At 37.4% G+C, this 25,989-nt stretch overlaps 1 long non-coding RNA gene across 1 annotated transcript in view; it reads left to right on the forward strand.

Annotated features, from left to right (window-relative positions):
* The window catches only part of LOC131382271 (uncharacterized), a 148,189-nt gene that overhangs the window by 17,307 nt on the left and 104,893 nt on the right, over positions 1-25,989 (forward strand). The window lies entirely within an intron of this gene.

Below are 25,989 nucleotides of genomic sequence, written 5' to 3' on the forward strand. Positions count from 1 at the left end.
CCGGCTAATTTTTTGTATTTTTGGTAGAGACGGGGTTTCACCGTGGTCTCGATCTCCTGACCTCGTGATCCGCCCGCCTCGGCCTCCCAAAGTGCTGGGATTACAAGTGTGAGCCACCGCGCCCGGCCCAAAGTTTAATTTCTTAACTATTAATTTCTTAATCATAATTTTATGATATATTTTATATTACATATTATACATTATATATTAACTGTATTTATTATATAATGTATTTAGTAACCATGACAATTATTTCTTAATCATAATAATTTCCTAAAAACTTTCCAGAAATTCTAGTATGCTAATGGACATTGTTAATAATTAAGAGACTGTAACACTTATAGATAGTGTCTGACCTACTTTTTCTACCACTGTTTTTTTTAGCAGGGAGACACAAACCATCTTAAAGGGTTGGCGTGTCTCCTGTTTAGGGAATGCTGAACTAAGCTACTTATTTATTTTGAGTCAGGGCCTCACTCTGTTGCCCAGGCTGAAGTGCAGTGGTGCAATCTCGGCGCACTACAACTTCTGCCTCCTGGGCTCAAGTGATCCTCCCACCTCAGCCTCGCTAGTACCTGGGACTATAGGCATGCACCATCACACCGGGCTAATTTTTGTAATTTTTGTTAGAGACGGGGTTTCACTATATAGGTCAGGCTGGTCTCGAACTCCTGACCTCAGGTGATCTGCCCACCTCAGCTCCCAAAGTGCTGGGATTTCAGGCATGAGCCACTGCGCCCGGCCTGAACTAAGTTATTTTTAAGGTCCTTGAATGTATCACATTTTATGAGTCTATGTGAATAAGTGGTGTTTGAAGTCAGAGGAAAAGTAATGTCAGTGGATGGGAGTGATAGGGGAGATATTTCTAGAAAGAGATAGGGTGTAGCCAGGATGGAAGGCCAGGCTGTGAGAACCAATGTCAGCAAAGGTCAGGAATGTTTGTCTCTAGAAGAAGGTATTCATGGATGAGTGGGAGAGCAGAAAGAGAAGACTGGATCTTTGGGTTGGGAAAAAAAACATGAAAGACCTTGAATGCCAAGTATATTGGACACTTGGTTAAGTGGTTAAGTGATTAAGTCTTCAGCTTCCTTTTTCCAACTGGGTTACAGAAAACCTTCTTGGAGACCAGACTTTAGCTTAAGGGGTATGCCTGATTGGTGTAGGGATTATATCCACCCACTGCTGATAGCAAGTTCAGGAATGGGTCCATGACCCCAATGTAGGTAGATCTGTGAGTCTTCATAATACTTACTGTCTTTCCTGTGGACCTCGTTGATGCCCATCTTGCTGTGGACTTACTTTGGCTAATGAAAATGAGCCCAGGGATGGGTCTGGCAATGTCCTAGATAAGAGTTTTCCTTCAATATGGGCCCTAGAATTAGATGATAGGAAACAGAACTGCAGCCAATTCACATCAGACATGCGCAACAAGCAAGCGCCAAACCCTTATTGTACTGACAGCAACTTTAGCCCAATAAAGAACTGAAAGGAAAGGTCTACTAGATGATTTTGGGAAAGTTTTTTTTTTTTTTTATCTTTGGAAACACACACACCCATCCACCCACCCACCTACACACAGGGACTACATCTTTCACTGGGAGTTACTGGGGAAGCATGAAGCCCTTGATTTCACTGTTAGGCAACTTAAATCATGGGAAACACCAGCCTTAGCATGAAGCCAGTGCTGGAGAGATGGAAAGAAGTTAGATCTTTCACAGCCCTGAGCCATCGATCCTACTTCTGGATGGCTCTTATATGAATCCTGTATTTCTTTTCTTAAACCAATGTGAGTTGGATTTTCTATTACTTGTTGAAACCATCCCAATTAATTAACAAAACGAAACAGCTAGATGTAATTTTGGGGTTACAGGCCACTGAAGGGTTTCGATAGGATAGTAATAAGATATAAGCAATGAATTAAAAAGCCATCTGGGTCTGTTAGGGCTGCTATCACAAAATATTATAAACTGGGTATCTCAAACAACAGAAATGTATTTCTCATAGTTCTGGAGGCTGAGAAGTCCAAGATCAAAGCAGCTCATTTGGTGTCTGCTGAGGGCCCGTTTTCTGGTTCATAGATGGTGCTGTCTAGCTGTGTCCTCACATGGTACGAAGAGCGAGGAATCTCTTTTATAAGGGCATTAATCCCATTCACAAGGGCTCTGTCCCCATGACCTTATAACCTCCTGAAGACCCCACCTCATAATACTATCACCTTGGTGGTAAGGATTTCAACATATGAATTTTGGGGAGATGCAAACATTCAGGCCATAGCAAAAGGTGCATCTGGCCTTTGTGAAGAAAGGTTCACAATGGATGGGAAGAGATAAGAAGAAAGCAGGAAGGCCAGTCCTAGAAAAATGACACCAATCCACATAGAGTGCAGTGGGAGCCCAGTAGGGAATGCAATGGACAGGGGAGAAGTGAGGGACATTCTGAAGAACGATAGGACTCAGTGCCTGGAGGAGCAGAGGGGTCTTCAAAGGCAAGAGAGCTGGCAGGACTGTGAGAATGGTGAGGTCTGGTAGGATAGGGAAGAAGAAAGGAGTCAGCTGAGAATGAAGATAATGATTTGCTCTGGGACATAACAAGTTCAATGGAAGCAGAAAAATAATGTAGATAAACATACTATGTGGAGTCTACTATGTGGGAGGTACTAAAGATTTTAAGAATAAGACCTAGTCCATTTCCTGTGATACTCCCAAAGCCTAGAAGGGAAGTAGTGGCAAACAAATGAATTGCAATATAGTGATTAGAACAGCAAGGTGTGGAGGCAGCACAGGGGTGGGAGATCCAAGGAGACATTTATCCATGTTCTTATGGAGATCAGATGGGAGCTTGTGAGAAGCCAGGACTGTCAAAACCCACGTGGACCTCATTTGCAGAGAAGCAATAGATACTGCCATGCAAGAGATGAATCTCCAAGAGGACAAGATGCAGTGGGAGTGGAACAGAGCAAAAGTGAAGGCAGATTTAGGTTGGTGACTTTATTTCTGCCACTTGCTGGCTATGTGAATTTGGGCTTGTTATTTGCGATGTGAAGCTTCAATTTCTTCCTTCATAAAGGGAGAAAAAAGTAGCTACCTCCTTGCTTTGTTGCAAAAATTAAATGATATAAATCATGTGAAGTACTTTGTACCATATCTATAATTTGATAAATGCTTACAGAATGTTAGCTTTATTATCTTTATTATCGTCATTACTGTTAGTAGTATATATTGCTGTGTAACAAACTGCCTCAGTGCAACTATTTATTTATTCATGAATCTGTAGTTTGGTCAGGGGTTGGTGGGAATGACTAATTCCTGTTCCATGATGTCAGCCCACATGTCTGAAATGGGACTGGAGGATTCACTTCCATGACTGGCAAGTTAGTGCTGGATTTGGGTGGGTGCTTGGCTGGGGTCCTAAGTTCCTTTGTATGTGGATCCCTCCATGAGGTTGCTTTTGCTTCTCTATGGCATGATGGGGAAGAGGATTCTAAAGATAGGAAGTAGAAGCTGTCAAATTTTAAGGCCAACACCCAGAAACTGGCACAGCATTACTGCTGCCATATTTTATTGGCCAAGCAGTCACAAGCCCACCCAGTTCCACAGGAGGAGGATATGGACCTCACCTCTCAGTAGGGAGGATTTGTGGCCATCTTTCATCTACCATGTAATGGAATAAAAAAAAAAACTTAGAGAAAGCCTACCATCAGGAAGCAGAGGTAGAGTCAAAGACATATTCTTTTAAAAAAGTGATTGAGGAATCGATTAAATAGCAAAGCTCTTATACATTTAAAAGGAACTCTGCCATGCCATTCCATTAAAAAGGATCCAATTTGATCAAATGTAGAAGCAGATGACTACTGCCTTTAAAGTTTAACAGAAGAGCGAGGAGATCTGGTTAAATAATGGAACCAGAGACCTTAGATCTGAAAGGACCTCAGAGACCCTCTGATGCAGGCCTTTGTGTACTCATTGGGAGTGAAACTGGCCCAATTGTCCCATAGAACTAATGTTTATGGTTTCTTTGAATAAACATAGAAATTGGTGCTCCCAGTCTTAAAACTTGAGAAAGCTACATTTCTCTTATCTGAGTTCCTTTCTCTGGAAACCAACCATCAGGCCTTTCAGATAGTATCAAGGAGCTGAAATTTACTGAAATCACTGCGTCTGGACAATAAGACACCAGACCCCTCACCCTTCATGATTGCCTAACCGACCACCTGCTTCCAATTGATCAGCTTCTCTTCCTTTCCTGCCCACCCCCGCCACCCCCACCCCCCACCAAATTCCTGTTTTTCCATACATGGTTACATTTCTTCTCTGCTATATACACTCCTAATTTTAGTTGGTCATGGAGATGGATTTGAGACCTATCTCCCATATCCTTGGCTGTGGCACTGGATTAAAGCCGTCTTCCCTGGCAATACTCATCTCAGTGACTGGCTTTCTGTGTGGTGAACAGCAGGATGTAGACCAAATCCCCGTTGTTTCAATAACAGGAGCAGAATCTACTCTTGCGAGAAAGGTTTGTGAGAGAACCCACAGCTAGGGGATGGAGAGTATTTCAGTGGGACATTTGTGTCTACCTAGACAGTCACATTCCGTAGTGTAACAGTCTTTCTCTGGTTATCCTCTCTTGGAGGGAGGGAGAACAAGTGAAAACAATTTCCTCAAAGGAAGACATCAGCTACAGTTTAATTCATCCACACATATCAGCTTCTAAAGTATCTCTCTGCTATTCCTCACCAAACACTCTTTTGTACAAAACATGATATTTCAAACATGGCTTGTTGGTCTAATGTAAGACAGCACTTTCTAAGCTGGTTTGTCAGATCCCCAAGATTTTGCACTAGGAAGATATGTAACTCTGTCCTCTTGCATGAATCTGGCTTTCTAGCCCAGGGCAAAAATGAAGTGTAATTTTTTTTAGTGGATTATTTATATATATATATATATTTATTTATTTTTATTTTATTATTATTATACTTTAAGTTTTAGGGTACATGTGCACAATGTGCAGGTTTGTTACATATGTATACATGTGCCATGTTGGTGTGCTGCACCCATTAACTCGTCATTTAGCATTAGGTATATCTCCCAATGCTATCCCTCCCCCCTCCCCCCCCACCCCAAAACGGTCCCCAGAGTGTGATGTTCCCCTTCCTGTGTCCATGTGTTCTCATTGTTCAATTCCCACCTATGAGTGAGAACATGCGGTGTTTGGTTTTTTGTCCTTGCGATAGTTTGCTGAGAATGATGGTTTCCAGTTTCATCCATGTCCCTACAAAGGACATGAACTCATCATTTTTTATGGCTGCATAGTATTCCATGGTGTATATGTGCCACATTTTCTTAATCCAGTCTGTCATTGTTGGACATTTGGGTTGGTTCCAAGACTTTGCTATTGTGAACAGTGCCTCAGTAAACTTTTTTAGTGGATTATTTATTTAAAGAGCACTGAATAGGTAGTTGGAAGACCAAGGTTCTGATCTGAGGCTTAGTCTCAACTATCTCCTGCCTGCATCAGTGAGGCAAATAGGTTTCTAGAGAAGCACTAGAAGGTTCCTCCCAGTTCTTGGGATCAAAGACTGTGTGAGTGAGGTCCCTGGGCAAAAGTGAAGAGTGACAATGTATCCTGCTTCCTGAGAGACCCAGGAGTAAACCTTATCACAAAGAGAACACGTTTCCTTAAACACACACTGCCAAGGGTTCCTGGGTTTCCCTAAGTTCTTAGGACAGTATATAGGAAATATGTTGCTTGATTTTAACTGTGCAGGCCCAAAGTCTAATAGATCAACACCCACTATTATGAAAGGCATCCCACCATCTCTGCAGGCAGTTCAGGGCCTTTGTTTGTTATTTTTCAAATAATGTTGTGCTGCTGAATCATGTTTGTCTTGTGCCCCACTGTGACCCCCTAGATATTCATGGCCCTAATTACGTTCCATGTTATTATTAATAATCAGTGCCTATGAAATTATACTACTCTCTGGCTTGTTATCAAGTCCTGGAAGTATGCAAATAGATTAATCAAGCAACTCATACACTGAAAACCTTGAATGGAACTTTAAGGATGGCAGAAGTATTTGCCCTGGCTCTCGATGTCTCCTCCAATCAAGCCTGAGGTGTGTTTTCCTCCTAACTTTTAATTGCATGACCTCTGAGAACCTAATTTCCAGAAAATCCATTTATTATTTTAATGCTCATTTGGCATTATTATTTTCCCAAAGCAATCTTTTTGTCTCTGAATCTCTTAGGAGAGTTGAGAAGCAAGCCAAGAAAAGCTTCATTTTCTCCTCCTGGCCCTCAAAGGAAGCAGAAATGAAACATTAAAAATCTTAGTTTCTGGTCCGGGCTGGGGATGGGGGGAAGGGAGGAAGAAAGGAAAGGAGGGAAGAAAGAGATTGGAAGGCACTTGCCTTGGTCCCAGATGGAAAGCAATCCAGCAGATTGCCTTTAAACAGCAGTGTCCCTGCAAATAGGGCACTCTAGCTGTTTTGTGTCACTTGAAAGCATCTTGTTGATATTTTTATAGATTTTATGATACATTCTAAAGCATGCGTCAGGAACAGCCACTTGGAGTTCTGGCAGTAATGAACATTGTTATACTCACAGTCTGAGTAGTCTTTACTTCAAAGGGAGGCGTTGATCTGATCTTTCATCTTCTCAGCTGTTGCTCACCAGCTTCCTTTAAATACTGTTTGAACTAAAAACCCCACATTTCCTGGTTTCAGTGAGCAATTCCCCTGATACTTCTAATCTTCTCACTTGGAAGCTACTAAACTGTGATTGAATGATGCCATTAGCAAGAAGGAGGTAAATACATCTAAACATGCCATCTTAGACTTTAATAATAACTAGCTTGTGTCTTCAGCACTCCTGCTTGTTTACAGAAACGGGGGCACTCGGGAGAGGGAGAAAGAAAAAAGAAATGTCGAATGAATGAATGAGTATTTTAAGCAGGCAGTTTGGTTTGGTGATATGAAAAGGTGTCTCACACCCCTCTTTGTAGAATGATAAAAAGAGGAAAGAAAAGTAAATATTCTACCCTTTGGAAATAGTGAACCGGATTTTCCACAAGCTAAGTAACTTTGGTCAACCTTACTCTAGGCTACTTTCCATGAAGGACTATTTATTTCAGCCAGGTAAATGGCTTGGGCACTGATCCCTGAACATTGCTTATTTTCTTCCACCACCAAAAGTTATTCATACTATGTGACTACTTAAATTTAAATAGAGATAATTTCAAATTAAATACAATTGAAAATTTGGTTCCTCTTTTGTACTAACCACATTTTGAGGGCTCCATGTAAGGTGATGTTCATCACATAGGCCGGTACATATACAGACATTTCCATCATCTGAGTCCTGTGCGTGGAGCTGCTCCAGAGACCTATAAAGTGTTTCTTGTTCTTCCACAGTTATGATTAAATGGACTAATCATGATCTTTAGTTCATGACGCATTCCTATCATTGATTGATTCATGTCCCAATATTTATTTATTCATTAGTTTTCATCCTATAAAAACATCTGTAAGGCCACAACTCAGAAGTAGTCAGGACTTTAAAAATAATGTACATATAGTCATGTATCCATATCCCATTCTGCTATTCCCCCTCCTGAGATTACTTAACCATCATCATGGTTCCAATGTTGATTCATGCCCTTGCTTTTCTTTTCATGTATATTTATAACAGTTCATGTGCATATATGCATATATGTGTGAATGTATTCCTATACATATAATTTTTGTTTTTAACTTTATAAAAATAATATGCTAAATGTAATTTGGGAGGACTTTGAAATTTAGCATACTATCATTATATGTTGCAGTCGTTTGTTTTTTCAGATATGTAATATGGTACACATTGTGTGAACATACCACGGTTTGTTTCTCTACCCTCTCGTTGATGGGTTTTTGGATTACATCAGGTTTTTCTTATTGTGAACAGTGCTCCCATGAGTGTTCTAATACATATTTCCTGTTGTAGATGTGCAAGAGTTTCTCTTGGGTATTTATCAAAGAATAGAATTACTGGTTATGAGATATATGAAGGCTTAACTTCAGGAAATAATGACAAAATGTTTTCTATAGGGAATTTGCTGGTTTACTCCTCAAGCAGTGTAAAAAAGATCTTATGAATCCCCATCCTTTCCAGCACTGGTTTGTCATTTTTAGCCAATTAAATAGGTGTAAAATGGTATCTCCTGGTGGCCTTGATTTGAATTTCCTAGATCACTAATAGGGTTGAACGTATCTTCAAATGTTTATCAGTTACATCCAATTCTGAAATGCCTGTTCGTGACTTTTGCCCATTTTTATATTGAATTGTTTGTGCATTTTAAATTGATATGAGTTCTTTATATCATTTTGGTACTAATCCATTGTGTGCATTGCAAATATCTTCTCCATTTTCAACTTGTTATTTTTTATGAGGTTTTGGAAGAACAAGCATTTTTAGTTTTCGTATAGTCAAATTTATCACTCTTTTTTACAGTCATCCTTTTTTCTTTTTTTTCTTTTTTTTTTTTTTTGAGATGGAGTCTTGCTCTGTTTCCGAGGCTGGAGTGCAGTGGCATGATCTGGGCTCACTGCAAGCTCTGCCTCCCGGGTTCACGTCATTCTCCTGCCTTGGCCTCCTGAGTAGCTGGGACTACAGGTGCCTGCCACCATGCCTGGCTGATTTTTTGTATTTTTAGTAGAGATGGAGTTTCACCGTGTTAGCCAGGATGGTCTCAATCTCCTGACCTCGTGATCCACCCGCCTCAGCTTCCCAAAGTGCTGGGATTACAGGCATGAGCCACTGTGCCCAGCCTATAGTCATCCTTTTTTTATGTCCTTTCCAAAAAATTTTTTTCATCTCAAAAGCTATTCCTTTTAATTGTCTTTATGCTAAGAAATTTAAATTTCTGGTTCTTTTTTCATTTAAATCATTCATTCATCTGGAGTTGGTATTTGGCCATGAAGTGAGATAGGGTTACATTTGTATTTTTTTCCACATAGATAACCCCTTTTCACCCAAGTTCCACTTATTGAACAGACTTAGTTTTCTTATTAATCAGACATTACACCTTTGTCCTAACCCAAAGTTCTATTAATTGGTCGATTTCTGGTTCTTTAAGTCTGTTTCATTAACCAGTTTGTCTGTCTCTGCCCTAATACCATAGTCTTTTAATTGCCAGACTTTCATAGTAGGTCCTAGTATCTAAATAAAGCATTTGCTCTTTCCTTATACTTCTTACTCAGCAATGTCCTTGCTATTTGTGGCTTTCTACTTTTTAATACACATTTTATAATATTATCAAATTCTACTTTTAAAAAACCCACTCCCCACCCAACACGGTGGTCATTTAAATTGGAAATGCATTGAATCTGTAGTTAAATTTGGGAGTAGTCATTTCTATGGTAAATCTCCCTATGTATGAACACGTTCTATCTCTCTATGTTTTCTGCAGTATCTCTCATCTTGCATATATTTTGTTGGCATTAGTCCTTGTATTAGTATGTTTTGCATTGTTATGAAGGAATACCTGAGATTGGGTAATTTATAAAGAAAAGAGGTTTATTTGGTTCATTGTTCTGCAAGCTATATAAGAAGTGTGGTACCGGCATCTGCTTCTAGTAAGGGTCTCAGGAAGCTTTCAACAATAGCAGATAGGTGAAGTGGGAACAGGCATGTCATATGGCAAGACAGGGAGCAAGAAAGACAGCAGTGTCATGTTCTTTTAAACAGCCAGATCTTGTGTGAACTAATAGAGCAAGAACTCACTTATGCAGGAGAGGCACCAAGTCATTCAGGAGGGATCTGCCCCCATGACCCAACATCTGCCGCTAGGCCCCACGTCCAATATTGGAGATCACATTTCTTTATTTCTTTTACTTTTTTTTTTTTTTTAATAGAGACAAGGTCTTGCTATGTTGACTAGGCTGGTCGCAAACTCTTGGGCTCAAGCAGTCCGCCCACCTCAGCCTTCCAAAGTGCTAGGATTACAGCCATGAGCCACCGCACCAGGACTGGAGATCAGATTTCAGCATGAGATTTGGAGGGGACAAATATTCAAACTGTATCAGTATATCAGTCCTTAATTTTTTTTTTTTTTTTAGACAAAGTCTTGCTCTGTTGCCCAGGCTCGAGTGTAGTGGCATGATCTTGGCTCACTGCAATCTCCACCTCCTGGGTTCAAGTGATTCTCCTGCCTCAGCCTCCTGAGTAGCTGGGACTACAGGTACACACCACCACACCCAGCTAATTTTTGTATTTTTATTAGAGATGGGGTTTCTTCACACTGGCCAGGCTGGTCTCAAACTCCTGACTTCAGGTGGCCCTCCCACCTTGGCCTCCCAAAGTGCTGGGATTACAGGCATTGAGCCACCGTGCCAAGGCTCGATTCTTGATATTTTCTGAGACTATTGTAAATGCGATCTTCTCTTTAATTATATTTTCTAGTTGTTTACTAACGTTTAGAAATAGAACTAACCTTTGAATATCTAAAAATACATAAGTGGCCAGGCATGTTGGCTTATGCCTGTAATGCCAGCACTTTGGGAGGCCAAGGCGGGCAGATCCCCTGAGGTCAGGAGTTCGAGACCAGCCTGGCCAACATGGTGAAACCCCGTCTCTACTAAAAATACCAAAAAATTAGCCAGGCGTAGTGGCGGGCACCTGTAATCCCAGCTGCTCAGGAGGCTGAGACAGGAGAATTGCTTGAACTTGGGAGGCGGAGGTTGCAGTGAGCCGAGATCAAGCCATTGCACTCCAGCCTGGGCAACAAGAATGAACTCCATCTCAATAAAAAAAAAAAAAAAAATACATAAGCATATATACAAACACAAATGAAAACACACATATATATTTACCAGCCAATTTTCAGCCTTTCTATTATTTTAAATAACTTTTCTGTAAGTTATTTTGAGTTTTCTTTGTAAATTATCACGTAATTTGTAAATAATGAAAAAATTTTTTCCTCTTTTTTAATCCTTATAATTTCTTTTTCATGTCTTATTATATTGGCTAAGATAGCCTATTCAATATTTCATAGAGGTATAATAAAATTACTCCTGATTTGAAAGAAAATAATTCTAGTGTTTCGAAATTTAGGGTGATGTTTGCTCTAGGGCATTTAAGAAACATATCTTTATCTGCTTAAAGAAATTCCCTCCTATTTCTAAGTTATTAAGAGTCTTTATTATATATCAGTATTGAATTTCAGCAAACACTTTTATAGCATCTATCATATACTTTTTTTAAGCTGCTAATGTGATGAATTATATTTGAGGATTTTCTGTTATTAAAACCACCTGCTTTGGTGTGATAAACCCCACTTGGTTATGTTCTATAATCTTTTACATATACTATTGAATTCAATTTGCAAATATCTTGGTTAGGATTTTCCACATTTGTATTCAAAGGTGAGGCAGGCTAGTAATATTCCTTTCTCAATTCATTAGTCTGAGTTTGGAATGAGAATTATGCTGTTTTCATAGTGTAATATGAGAAATACTTCACTTTATTATCCTTTTACTGTTAGAACAAGTTTGTGTTTATTGGGATGAGCTGTTATTTGAAAGTTTCATAGAATTTACCTATAAAATTATCTAAGCCTAGTACTTTTATTATGGGTAATTTTTAACCATCATCTAATCCTTTCAATAAATGTAGAATTTTAAAACTTTTTATTTTCTATTGAGTCAATTCTGGTAAGTTAGGTTCTTCTATGAATTTGTCCATTTTATGCAAGTTTCAAAATGTTGGCATGTAGTAGTTAATAGCATCTTTACCATATCCGTGGTTATACATGCTTGCAATAGGCAATATTGTTTATTTGAATTCTCTCTCTTACTTTCTTGCTAAGTTTTACTAAAGATTATTTGTCTTGTTTTTAGTTTCAAAGATCAACTTTTGACTTGGTTGACTAGCCCTGATTTTTGTGTGTGTGTGTATGTCTATTTCATTTCTACTCCTACTTTAATTATCACTTTCTACTTCCTTTGAGCTTATTCTGTTGTTCATTTATATAACTTCTGAAGATGGACACTTATGTCATTAATTTTGAAGCTTTGTTCATTTCCATGGAAATCATTTAAGACTATACAGTTATCTTGAAGCACTAGTTTTGATGGATTTCTTGCTTGTTATAGTCTAATTACATTGAATTCCCTTCAAGACTCAGGTGAAATTTTACTTCCTTTATGAAGTTTTGCTTCCCTGACCATGCTAGTTTGTGGCCATAGATTTAGTTTTACAACTCTATATTGTAATAAAGTGGTATAAACACAGGTTTTGAAGTCACGTAGATCCAGGTTAAACCCCAGCTCTGCCAATTAATGGCTGTTTGACTTTATGCATAATATGTCATTTTTCATCTTCAAAACAGAATAGAAAAAAGCTACATTTGAGGGTTTTGTAAAATTTAAATGTCAGTTAACCGACATGAAACTGATATCAGTTTCTAGCACACAGTAAATCGATGAACTACTTTTTTCTCTCCCTCCTTCTCTTCCTTCCTCACCCATCCCTTCCTTCCTCTCTTCCTCCTCTGCTCCCTCCCTTTCTCCCCCCTTCCTCCCCTGTTCCTTTCTCCCTCCCTCTTTCCCTCCCTCCCTCCTTATTTCCTTCATTCCTGTTGAGGTTTATCACATTCTAGGATTGTTTTTTTCCTCCGATAGACATTGGAAATCATTTCTGCATAACAGCTGTGTAATGCAAAGTAAGTGGATGTAGCTAGTTTTCTTCTCCCTCCCTGGTTTTTACTTTCCTCTGGTAGATATTCTCCACTCCATTTTCTCCTTGATGGAGAAAGCGAAAGCATAGTAGCAACTAAGTAGTTCTGTTTGTTTTTCTTTGGTTAGTGATTTTGATTTCTTCCTCATGACCCTGGAGACTTTATTTGGCTACATTTTGACCTGCTGTATCAACTCTTCAAGTTGCTAGACCTAGATTTCTGCCAGTTTTGCTCATTTACCTAAGAAAGACTTTCCTGTTTTATTATATCCACCAATTTATTTTTATTTTAAGCTCAGTGCTGTGGATTTTCTTCTACTACAACTATCTCTTTCCATACTGTCTTACCTAAGTCAGTGAAGGAAAGTCCAGCTGTAATGCATTAACTCCTTAATATTTTCACATCTTTCTAAGCAGCTGCTGTTGCTGGGGTCCGTCATCAACCCCCAACTTTGGTACACATGGTCATCTCATGAATCGTAGTGTGTCAGCAAATATGGCTGCACATTTCGTAGTTCCAGATGGAGAAATTTCTTTGATATTGCTTGTTCTTTCACTGTATTCCCCCTCATGAGATTCCAACACTTGACCCTCATTCTTGGTAGAGAAAGTATTAGGTTAGACAACTAGAATTAAATATGGATTCATTCACCAGTGGAGAGTGACCAAAATTGTTAATTTAGCAAGGAACAGGCAATACATGCCCATCCACAATTACAGCTACTCCTGCATCCCGTTTTTCCACTGTGAGGAGTATCTAACAACGTGAATTGTCAATCAAGAGCCCTTAGCACAGCATGAATTGAAATGACACATGTTCTTCCAAAGCTGTGGGTATTTATACTATGTCAGAAATATCTCCCATAAACTTTGCTGGTATTTCCCAGTGGAAACATACATACACAGTTCTTGATGCAAAATATCAACACTGAAGAATCTTCCACTTATTCCTTAAAATCCAAATGTTCTACCTGTGAAGACTCAAGATGCGCCAGTAAAAACTTGCAAGTGAACCTGGTATTACTGACTTGGCCATCTACCAGTTCCTAGGCAGGCCTAGATTTACTCATGGAGTTCAGGGATGAGCTATTCTATGCTACCCCCTTCACAACAAATGACACAGGCACTTCAGTGCGGGTGGGGATGGGGTAGGGTTTACAAACAAAACAACACAAATATCCGTGTGTGGTAACTACAAACTTCGAAGCGTAGGATCCCACCCAAGTAATCAGCCACATAGCTAACTTCAGTAATGGGGTAGTAAGTGTCCCTGGTAGAGCAGAATGGCAGGCCCCAGCCAGCTGCAGCCTGAACATGCCCGCCCTCAGTTCCAGGACCTTCAGACTAGCAGTCCCCAAATTTTTTGGCATGAAGGACTGGTTTTGTGGAAGATAATTTTTCCATGGACAGTTTTCTGAAACCAGGGATGGTTTCAGGATGATTCAAGTGCATTACATTTATTGTGTACTTTATTATTATCACATTGTAATATAGAATAAAGTAATTATACAACTCACCATAATGTAGCATCAGTGGGAGCCCTGAACTTGTTTTCCTGCAACTTCACAGTCCCATTTAGGGGTGATGGGAGACAGTGACAGATCGTCAGACATTAGATTCTCATATGGAGCACACAACCTAGATCCTTCACCTGCACAGTTCACAACAGGGTTCACACTCCTATGAGAATCTAATGCTGTCACTGATCTGACCAGAAATGGAGCTCAGGAAGTAATGTGAGTGATGGGGAGAGGCTGTAAATACAGATGAAGCTTCCCTTACTCACCTGCTGCTCACCTGCTGCCCCGTGGCCTGGTTCCTAATAGGCCACAGATTGGTAGTGACGTGTGGCCCAGAGGTTGGGGGAACCCTGCTTTAGAAAACCCCTTTGACTTTCCTTCTATTCACGAATTCCAAATAATGTCAATCTAGATCCCGAATTTTCAAGGTTTGCTCTTTTGTACCTTATGCCAAGAATTTTTGCCCAGGAGTGATTACTGGGCTGAATGATAAATCTCCTCATTGTGAGTATTGTTAGTTCACCACCAATTTGGCTTGTTGACACCACCAATTTCTTTTAATTCCCTCAGTTCTGGGATACTGGCTGCTTCCTTCAGTTATTAAGGAAGGTCTGAGGTCTGGTAAGGAAAGACTGATATCTGGGTAATTCGATTTTTCCCTTTTCTTTTCAGTTTTCCAATACCTATGTACCCAAATCCCTAGAATAAATTATTTCTATTTGAAATACCTTGCTTGGTTCCTTTTTTTATTGTATTTTATTTTATTTTATTTTATTTATTTATTTATTTATTTATTTATTTATTTATTTATTTTTTGAGATGGAGTCTTGCCCTGTGGCCAGGCTGGAGTGCAGTGGCATGATCTCGGCTCTCTGCAACCTCCATCTCCCAAGTTCAAGCGAGTCTCCTGCCTCAGCCTCCCGAGTGGCTGGGACTACAGGTGCACACCACCACACCCAGCTAATGTTTGTATTTTTAGTAGAGATGGGGTTTCACCATGTTGGCCAGGTTGGTCTCAATCTCTTGACTTTGTGATCTGCCCGCCTCAGCCTCCCAAAGTGATGGGATTACATGCATGAGCCACCATGCCTGGCCTTGTTTTGTTTTTTTTTTGTTGACTGAATACTGCCTGATTACATATCTTCCACAAAACGTCTTGAAACTTCTGATGACATTACACTGTATGGGCATAATGTAATTTATGTAATCAATGGATTTAATGAATCCAGCATAGGTTATTTGCTTCATTTATTATAAAATTATTGATTTAACAACTATTTGGGTATATCTTCAATTATTTCGTTAAGGCAAATTCCTGATAGGGAAATTCTTGATTTAAAGGTTAAGATTTTTACTAAGTATTGTAAAATTGTCCTCCAAAAATGCAGTATAAACATACAATTTCACTACTAAAGTGTGTAAATTCCATTTTTCTATATTCTCATTAATCCCAACCATTTTCATTTAAAAACAAAAAATTAAAACTATTTCATTGTGAATGGCCAAAAGATTGTGTTTTGATGAATTATCTTTAAAATCGCGTGACTTCCCAACCAGTTACATGGTATTTCCCTATGTAATTTCTACCTAAAATCTTGCTTTTTGAAATTTATGCATAATAGTTGTACATATTTATGAAGTAAATGTGATATTTTTATATGTGCATACAATATACAATGATCATATCAGAGTATTTGGGATATCAATTACCTCAAACATTTATCATTTCATTTCTTATGTTGGGAACATAATCTTCTCTTTTAACTATTTTGATACATACAAGAAATTATTGTTAACTATAGTTACCCTACTGTGCTATCAAACACAGGCCTTACTTCTTCTGTCAATGTGTATGTTTATACTCATTAGTCAACCTATCTTCATCCCCCTCATCCTTTTTCCCTTCCTGTTCTTTAGAAACTATGAATCTGCTCTCAATCTTTAGAAGATCCACTTTTTTAAAGCTCCTACATATGAAGATATGTGTGAGAACATGTGATATTTCTCTTTCTGTGCTTGGCTTATTTCAGTTAACATAATGACCTCCAGTTCTATCTATATTGCTGCAAATGACAAGATTTCCATCCTTCTTATGGTGAACAATACTCCATTGTGTGTATATCACATTTTAAAAAATTTTGTCCATTGATAGACACTTAGGTTGATTTTATCTCTTGGCTATTGTCAATAGTGCTGCAATAAACATGGGAGTGCAGATATCTCTTTGATACACTGTTTTCCTTTTTACGTTTGATATATAACCACTGGTGGGATTGCTGAATCATGTGGTAGTTCTATTTTTGGTTTCTTAAGGAACTTCCATACTGTTTTCCATAGTAGCTGTATTAATTTCCATTTCCACCAACAGTATATGAGCATTCCTTTTTCTCTGAGTCCTCATCAGCATCGGTTATCTTCTCTATGGTAATAGCCTTTCTGACTGGGGTGAGATATCTCACTTTAGTTTTGATTTGCATTTCCCTGATGATCAGTGATGTTGAGCATTTTTTTCAATACCTGTTGGCCATTTGTATGTCGTCTTTTGAGAAATGTCCATTTAGATCTCTTACCCATTTAAAAATCAGATTTTATTTTGCTATTAAGTTCTTTGAGCTGCTTATATGTTCTGGTTATGAATCTTGTCAGATGGATAGTAAAAGTCTTCTTTTATTTATCCTCCACTTACAGTTTGTTCATGTAGAGTCTTTACATTTCTTCTTAAATTTATTCCTAAGTATTTTACATTTTTGTTACTATTCTAGATTGAGTCTACTTTTTAAAATCCTTTGTTTTTCTGCGAATTAAAAATACATATTCATCACTGAAAATCTAAAACAGTGATAAGTTAAATAAAATAAAATAAATGAAAACACTTACTCTTAACACTCAGAGACAACCCCTGTGGAATTCCCACATGGGCTTTTTCCCAGCTCATTTCCCCATTTGCACATGGACACACACTTGTATTCTTCACAGAATGGTTTCATGCTCTACAGGAAATTGTGTAATTCTGTTGGTTTTGCTTGAAATACATAACCAGTATATTTCCACAGGAAAAAAATTATTCTAACTACAACATTATTCTTAGAAGACTAAAGGCTGTGTTTTATTTTATCAACCTGCAATTGTTCACGGTTTTTAATGTTTGCTATTATAAACAATATTGATATTTTCATAACGGAAGTCTTTGCATACATTTAAAGTAATTTCCTGGGGAAAAAAATCCTAGAAATCGAATTGCTGTCTGTAGGGTATATTATTCATTTAAGGCTTAATATACTGTCTTGCTAAATTATCATTAATAGGTTGCTAAATTGCTCTACATAAGGCCAAATTTACATTTGCATGAGAATAATCAGTTCTCTGTGCCATTGTCAGTTATTGGATATTGTGCTTAAACAAAAAAGTTTACCAGTGTGTGTAGTTTAGTTAGTATTTATTGTTACAGAGAGGCTTGACAATTTGTAATCATTCTATTTATTTATATTTCCTTTTTGTGAGCGACTCTTCATGTCTTTTGCGTATTTTTAAATTAGGTTTTTATCTTTTTCTCTTTTATTGAGACACTTTTATGCTTTAAGGACTTGAATTCTATATCATGTATATTACAAACATATTTCTAGTATTTTATATGTAACTTTATTTTACTTTATTTTGTCATTCAGAGATGAGGCTTTTACTTACACTTTTAGCTGTTCAGATCTATTAATTTTTCCTTCATGGTCTTTGTATGATGTGCCATGCTTAAAAAGCCTTCCCTATCACAAGATTATATTAATACGTATATGAATTTTCTTTTCATTTTTAAAATTTAAATATGTATTTAGGAAATGGTATGTAGGAATCCAAGTTTGTTATCAAATTGCCCCAATATCACTTATTGAATAGTCCAGGCTTTCCTCACTGATTTTAAATACACCCCCCACCCCCGAACTCTTGATTAAACATGACAAATTGAACACACACATTTGTCTCTGCTTCCTCCTGAAAGCTCAATTGTAATGACAATAAAAACATAAAAAGTGAAACTCACAGTACAAAGAAATTGGGGGAAGAGATTACAGGAGTAGCGGGATATTAACCAGCATTTTTGAAACTAGAAAGCTGGTGGGTGAGTGGGAACCCACTTTGCAGATGCGAGATGAATGCCAGCCTGCAAGAGGGAAGCCAGCATGAAGCAAGAAGGTTCAAGGATTCCTACTACAGACCCTGAAAAGATCTAGGAATTGGAGACAGCAGATGCCTCTAATGAAAAAACTGCGGACAGAGAATTGATTGAATATTTGTATCAGAAGCAACAAATCCCTCTCCTTAATACAGCTAGGCGACTGCCCTTCAGTACCTTGAGGGAAGATGGAAATGCACTTTTTGCAGGGTGGTTTAACCAGTTGTCTCTAGGTTTGGCATCACCAAGTACAACTGAGGGCAGAACTGAGGCACAGTAGTGAAGAGAAGTTCTAAATGAAAATATGTATGTTGATTTGTGAGACACCTAGTCTGTTTCCCACTTCAGCTCCCATATGGCTGAAAACCAATCTCAAATAACCTAAAACGAAAGGGGGAGGATTTCTCTCTAGGGAAATGCCCATGAGAAGAAGACCTTAAGATACTGACATTTGGGGATCTCTCATTGAAAAAGCTGGTTTAAAGCTTTATCACTCTGCAGAGAAGTTTATAATTTACACAGGTACACAAAGTTTCCAATTAGCATTACTGAAAAAGTCAGGTTCATTGAAGTCTAATGTGTATGCTGTAAAATATGCTCTTTTTAGTATGTGGTTTTATGCATTTTGAAAATACATTTATGCAACTACCATCACAATCAAGATACAAAAATAGTTCAATCAAGCCCCCAAATTACTAGGTGACTCAGTGTAGCAAATTCCTAATCCTTGGCAACCACTGATTTGTTTCGTCTCTAAATTTTTGCCTTTTTGTAAATGTAGGTATAACAGTTTAGAAAGTAGATCTTTGATTGTGGCTTCTTTGAGATTCACCCATGTTGTTGGGTATCTCAATATCAGTTCTTACCTTTTTATTGTAAAGTAGAATCTCAATGTACAAATACACTACAGTTATTTTTATCCACTTACCAGTTGAAGGACATTCGTGTTTTTCCCCATTTTTGACAACTGTAAATAAAGCAACCATAAACATTGTATACAAATTTTTATGTGAAAGTAAATGAAAATACTTTTCTTTTTCTTGGAGTGGGATTGCTATGTTATATGCCATATTTATGTTAAACCTAAAGCTATCAAGCTGTTTTCCAAAGAGGAAATATTTTGCATTTGCATTTCCAGTTGCTCTTTAGAGCAGAGATAGTTGCAGTTGTTCTACATCCTCAACAACTTTTTTTTCAAAGCCACTCTAATAACTATTTAGTGATATCTCATTGTGGTTTAATTTGCATTTCCCTGATGACATGATGATGTTGAGCATCTTTCAAATATATATTTGTAATACATATGTCTTCTTTGGTGAGTGCCTGCTCAAAACTTTTACCTATTTCAAAAATTGTGTTGTTTTTCTCATTCAGTTTTGAAAGGTATTTTTTCTTTCATATTTGCTGTATACAATACATAGATAGCTGTTTGCAAATATTTTATATCAGCCTATTGCTTGTCTTTTCATGTCTCAGTGCTTTTCAAAAAGCAAAGGCTTTTAATTTTTTGAAGTCAAATTTATCCATGTTTAATTTTGGGATTAGGCTGTTGGTGTCACATCTAAGAAATCTTCATCTAACTCGAAATTACAAAGATTTTCTCTTCTATTTTGTTCTAGAAGTTTAATAGTTTTATGTTTTACACTTAAGTTTATGATTGTTTTTAAAGTTAATATTTGTTGTGGTGTGAGGGTAGGAGATGCGGTTCTTTTTTTTTTTTTTTTTTGCACTTGAATTTCTGATTGTTCCAGCATCATTTGTTGAAAAGACTATCCTTTCTCCATTGGCTTGTTTTTGCACTTTGGTTGAAAATTGACCACATATATGTGCGTGTGGGATTATTTCAGGACACTATTAACGTTCTTTTTATCTATACGTTTGTTTTTCCTCTAATACATTGTGCTAATTTTTGTAGACTTATAATAAGTCTTAAAGTCAAGTAGTTTGAATCCTTCAAATTTATTCTTTTTTTCCTCAAAATTATTTTAGATCATCTCAGTTCTTTTGAACTTCCACATAAATGTTAGAATTAGCTTGCTAATTTCTACCCAAAAAATCCTGCTGGGATTTTTTTGAGATTGCATTGAGTCTACATATAAATGTTGAGAAAACTGACATTTTAACAAATTGAGTCTTCCAATCAATGACTGATGTTATATCTCTCTATTAAGTTAGGTATTGATTTCTTTCATTGCTTCAGAAGTAAACCCATTATTATAAGTGTTGTTCAAATATTCTATAATCTTAGTGATGTTTCTATCTAATCTGTTCTGTTATCGATAGAGCAATGTTGAAGTCTCCAACTATAATTATGGATTTGTCTACTTTCTCTTTTCTATAGTTCTATCAGTTTTTTTCATATATTAGGAAGCTCTATTTTAAGTACATACACAATTATAATTGTCATGTACTATTGGAGAATTTACCCCTTCATTTTTATGTAATTTTTAAAAATTCTAGGTAATATTTCTTGTTATAAAATTTATTTTGACATTAAAATAGCCAACCTAGTATTTTAAAATTAGAATTTTCTATTTTTGTTATTATACTTTAAATTTTAGGGTACATGTGCACAACGTGCAGGTTTGTTACATATGTGTACGTGTGCCATGTTGGTGTGCTGCACCCATTAACTCTTCATTTAACATTAGATATATCTCCTAATGTTATCCCTCCCCCATCCCCCCATCCCACAACAGGCCCTGGTGTGTGATGTTCCCCTTCCTGTGTCCATGTGTTCTCATTGTTCAGTTCCCATCTATGAGTGAGAACATGCAGTGTTTGGTTTTTTGTCCTTGCAATAGTTTGCTGAGAATGATGGTTTCCAGCTTCATCCATGTCCCTACAAAGGACATGAACTCATCATTTTTTATGGCTGCATAGTATTCCATGGTGTATATGAGCCACATTTTCTTAATCCAGTCTATCATAGTGTTGGACATTTAGGTGGTTCCAAGACTTTGCTATTGTGAATAGTGCCGCAATAAACATACGTGTGCATATGTCTTTATAGCAGCATGTTTTATAATCCCTTAGGTATATCCCCAGTAATGAGATGGCTGGGTCAAATGGTATTTCGAGTTCTAGATCCCTGAGGAATCGCCACACTGTCTTCCACAATGGTTGAACTAGTTTACAGTCCCACCAACAGTGTAAAAGTGTTCCTATTTCTCCACATCCTCTCCAGCACCTGTTGTTTCCTGACTTTTTAATGATGGCCATTCTAACTGGTGTGAGATGGTATCTCATTGTGGTTTTGATTTGCATTTCTCTGATGGCCGGTGATGATGAGCATTTTTTCATGTGCCTTTTGGCTGCATAAATGTCTTTTTTTGAGAAGTGTCTGTTCATATCCTTTGCCCACTTGTTGATGGGGTTGTTTGTTTTTTTTCTTGTAAATTTGTTTGAGTTCATTGTAGATTCTGGATATTAGACCTTTGTCAGATGAGTAGGTTGCTAAAATTTTCTCCCATTCTGTAGGTTGCCTGGTCACTCTGATGATAGTTTCTTTTGCTGTGCAGAAGCTCTTTAGTTTAATTAGACCCCATTTGTCAATTTTGGCTTTTGTTGCCATTGCTTTTGGTGTTTTAGACATGAAGTCCTTGCCCATGCCTATGGCCTGAATGGTATTGCCTAGGTTTTCTTCTCAGGTTTTTATGGTTTTAGGTCTAACATGTAAGTCTTTTAATCCATCGTGAATTAATTTTTGTCTAAGGTGTAAGGAAGGGATCCAGTTTCAGCTTTCTACATATGGCTAGCCAGTTTTCCCAGCACCATTTATTAAATAGGGAATCCTTTCCCCATTTCTTGTTTTTGTCAGGTTTGTCAAAGATCAGATGGTTGTAGATATGTGGCATTATTTCTGAGAGCTCTGTTCTGTTCCATTGGTCTATATCTCTGTTTTGGTACCAGTACCATGCTGTTTTGGTTACTGTAGCCTTGTAGTATAGTTTGAAGTCAGGTAGCATGATGCCTCTGGCTTTGTTCTTTTGGCTTAGGATTGACTTGGCAATGCAGGCTCTTTTTTGGTTCCATATGAACTTTAAAGTAGTTTTTTGCAATTCTGTGAGGAAAGTCATTGGTAGCTTGATGGGGATGGCATTGAATCTATAAATTACCTTGGGCAGTATGGCCATTTTCATGATATTGATTCTTCCTACCCATGAGCATGGAATGTTCTTCCATTTGTTTGTATCCTCTTTTATTTCATTGAGCAGTGGTTTGTAGTTCTCCCTGAAGAGGTCCTTCACATCCCTTGTAAGTTGGACTCTTAGGTATTTTATTCTCTTTAAAGCAATTGTGAATGGGAGTTCACTCATGATTTGGTTCTCTGTCTGTTATTGGTGTATAAGAATGCTTGTGATTTTTGCACATTGATTTTGTATCCTAAGACTTTGCTGAATTTGCCTATCAGCTTAGGGAGATTTTGGGCTGAGACGATGGGGTTTTCTAGATATACAATCATGTCATCTGCAAACAGGGACAATTTGACTTCCTCGTTTCCTAATTGAATACCCTTGATTTCCTTCTCCTGTAAAATTAGAATTTTCATGATATATCTTCTCCCTTCCTTTTAATGTCTATATAACTATAGTGTGTTTTCTTTAGAAAGCATCTTGCTTTTTGAAAAATCCATTTCAACAATTTGTCTTTTAATTAGTGTGTTTAGGTCATTTACATTCAATGTAATTATATGTTTGAATTAAAATCTATCATCTCGCTATTTTTTTTTTTTTTTTTTTTTTTGCTGAAGATAAGCAATTTCTTTTAGAGCAATTACAGATAAGAAATGAAAAAATATTCTGGAGACTTCCTTTTTTTTTTTTTTTTTTTTTTTTTAATTATACTTTAGGTTTTAGGGGTTTGTTACATATGTATCCATGTGCCATGTTGATTTCTTGCACCCATTAACTCGTCATTTAGCATTAGGTATATCTCCTAATGCTGTCTCTCCCCCCTCCCCCCATCCCACAACAGTCCCCGGAGTGTGATGTTCCCCTTCCTGTGTCCATGAGTTCTCATTGTTCAATTCCCACCTATGAGTGAGAACATGCGGTGTTTGGTTTTTTGTCCTTGCGATAGTTTACTGAGAATGATGTTTTCCAGTTTCATCCATGTCCCTACAAAGGACATGAACTCATCATTTTTTATGGCTGCATAGTATTCCATGGTGTATATGTGCCACATTTTCTTAATCCAGTCTATTGTTGTTGGACATTTGGGTTGGTTCCAACTCTTTGCTATTGTGAATAGTGCCGCAATAAACATACGTGTGCATGTGTCTTTATAGCAGCATGATTTATAGTCCTTTGGGTATATACCCAGTAATGGGATGGCTGGGTCAAATGGTATTTCTAGTTCTAGATCCCTGAGGAATTGCCACACTGACTTCCACAATGGTTGAACTAGTGAGATCTTCCTTTTTTTTTGTTCAGAAAGTTTTCTTTCTTGTATTTTGTTTTTGTTCTGATAAAAATTCTCCCTGAAGAACTTCCTTTAACATTTTTTTATTTTGTCTGCTTGTAATTTATTTTCTCAATTTTTGTCTGAAAAGAATCTTTTTTAAAAAATTCTATTTTTGGTTTGGGGGTACATGCGAAGATTTGTTATATAGATAAGCATGTGTCACAGGGGTTTGTTGTATATATTATTACCTCATTTAGGTATTAAGCTCAGTACTGAATACTTTTTCTGCTCCTCCCTCTCCTCCCTCAAGTAGACCCCAGTGTCTGTTGTTTCTTTTCTTGTGTTCATAAATTCTTACCATGTAGCTGCCACTTACAAGTAAGAACATGTGGCATTTAGTTTTCTGTTCCTGCATTAGTTTGCTAAGGATGATAGCTTCCAACTCTATGTTTCTGCCAAAGACATTATCTCATTCTTTTTTATGGCTGCATAATATTGCATGGTATAAATGTACCATGTTTTCATTATTCAGTCTGTCATTGATGGGCATTTAGGTTGATTCCATGTCTTTGATATTGTGAACAGTGCTGCTGTGAACATTCGTGTGCATGTGTTTTTATGATAGAATGCTTCATATTCCTCTGGGTATATACCAAGTAATGCGATTGCTGGGTCAAATTATAGTTCTGCTTTTAGCTCTTTGAGGAATTGCCATACTGCTTTCCACAATGGTTGAACTAATTTACACTCCCACCAATAGTGTATAAGGGTTCCCTTTTCTCCACAACCTCGCCAGCATCTGTTATTTTTTGACTTTTTAGTAATAGCCATTCTGACTGGTGTGAGATGGTGTCTTATTGTGGTTTTGATTTGTATTTCTTTAATGATCAGTGATATTGACCTTTTTTCATGTGCTTGTTGCCTGCATGTATGTCTTCTTTTGAGAAGTGTATGTTTATGTCCTTTGCCCACTTTTTAATGGGGTTGTTTGTTTTTCTCTTGTAAATGTGTTTAAGTTACTTATAGGTGCTGGATATTAGACCTTTGTCGGATGAGTAAATTGCAAATATTTTCTCTCATTCTGTAGGTTATCTGTTTACTCTGTTGATTCTTTTGCTGTGCAGAAGCTCTTAAATTTAATTAGATTCTATTTGTCATTTTTTGCTTTTGTTGCTATTGCTTTTAGTGTCTTTGTCATAAAAATCTTTGCCAGTTCCTATGCCCAGGATGGTATTGCCTTGGTTGTCTTCCAGGGTTTTTATAGTTTTGGGTTTTACATCAAAGTCTTTAATTCATCTTGGGTCAATTTTTGTATACAGTGTAAGGAAAGGGTCCAGTTTCAATCTTCTGCCTATGGCCAGCCAGTTATCCCAGCACCATTTATTGACTAGGGAGTCTTTTCACCATTGTTTCCTTTTGTCAGCTTTGTCAAAGATCAGATAGTCATAGATGTGCAGCCTTATCTTTGGGCTCTCTATTGTGTTCCATTGATCTATATTTTTTATACCAGTACCATGCCGTTTTGGCCACTGTAGCCTTGTAATATAGTTTGAAATCAGGTAACATAATTCCTTTGGCTTTGTTCTTTTGGCTTAGGATTGCCCTGACTATTCAGGCTCTTTTTTTTGTTCCATAGAAATTTTAAAATAATTTTTTCTAGTTCTGTGAAGAATGTCATTGGTAGTTTCATAGGAATAGCATTGGATCTGTAAATTGCTTTGAGTAGTATAGCCATTTCACTGATATTGATTCTTTCTATCCGTGAGCATGGGGTGTATTTCCATTTGTGTTTTCTCTGATTTCTTTGAGCAGTGTTTTGTAGTTCTCATTTTAGAGATCTTTCACTTCCTTGGTTATCTGTATTCCTAGGTATCATATTTATTTATTTATTTATTTGTGGCAATTGTGAATGGGATTGCCTTTCTGATTTAGCTTTCAGTTTGGTTGTGTTGGTGTGTAGGAATGCTAGTGATTTTTGTACATTGATTTGTATCTTGCGGCTTTGCTGAAGTTGTTTATCAGCTGAAAGAACTTTTGGGCTGAGACTATGGGGTTTTATAGATATAGAATCATAACATCTGCAAATAGAGATAGTTTGACTTCCTCTCTATTTGGGTTTCTTTATTTCTTTCTCTTGCCTGGTTGCTCTGGCTAGGACTTCCAATACTATGTTGAATGGAAGTGG

The sequence above is a fragment of the Hylobates moloch genome, unplaced genomic scaffold (genome assembly GCF_009828535.3).
Source record: "Hylobates moloch isolate HMO894 unplaced genomic scaffold, HMol_V3 SCAFFOLD_22, whole genome shotgun sequence".
NCBI classification, from domain to species: domain Eukaryota; kingdom Metazoa; phylum Chordata; class Mammalia; order Primates; family Hylobatidae; genus Hylobates; species Hylobates moloch.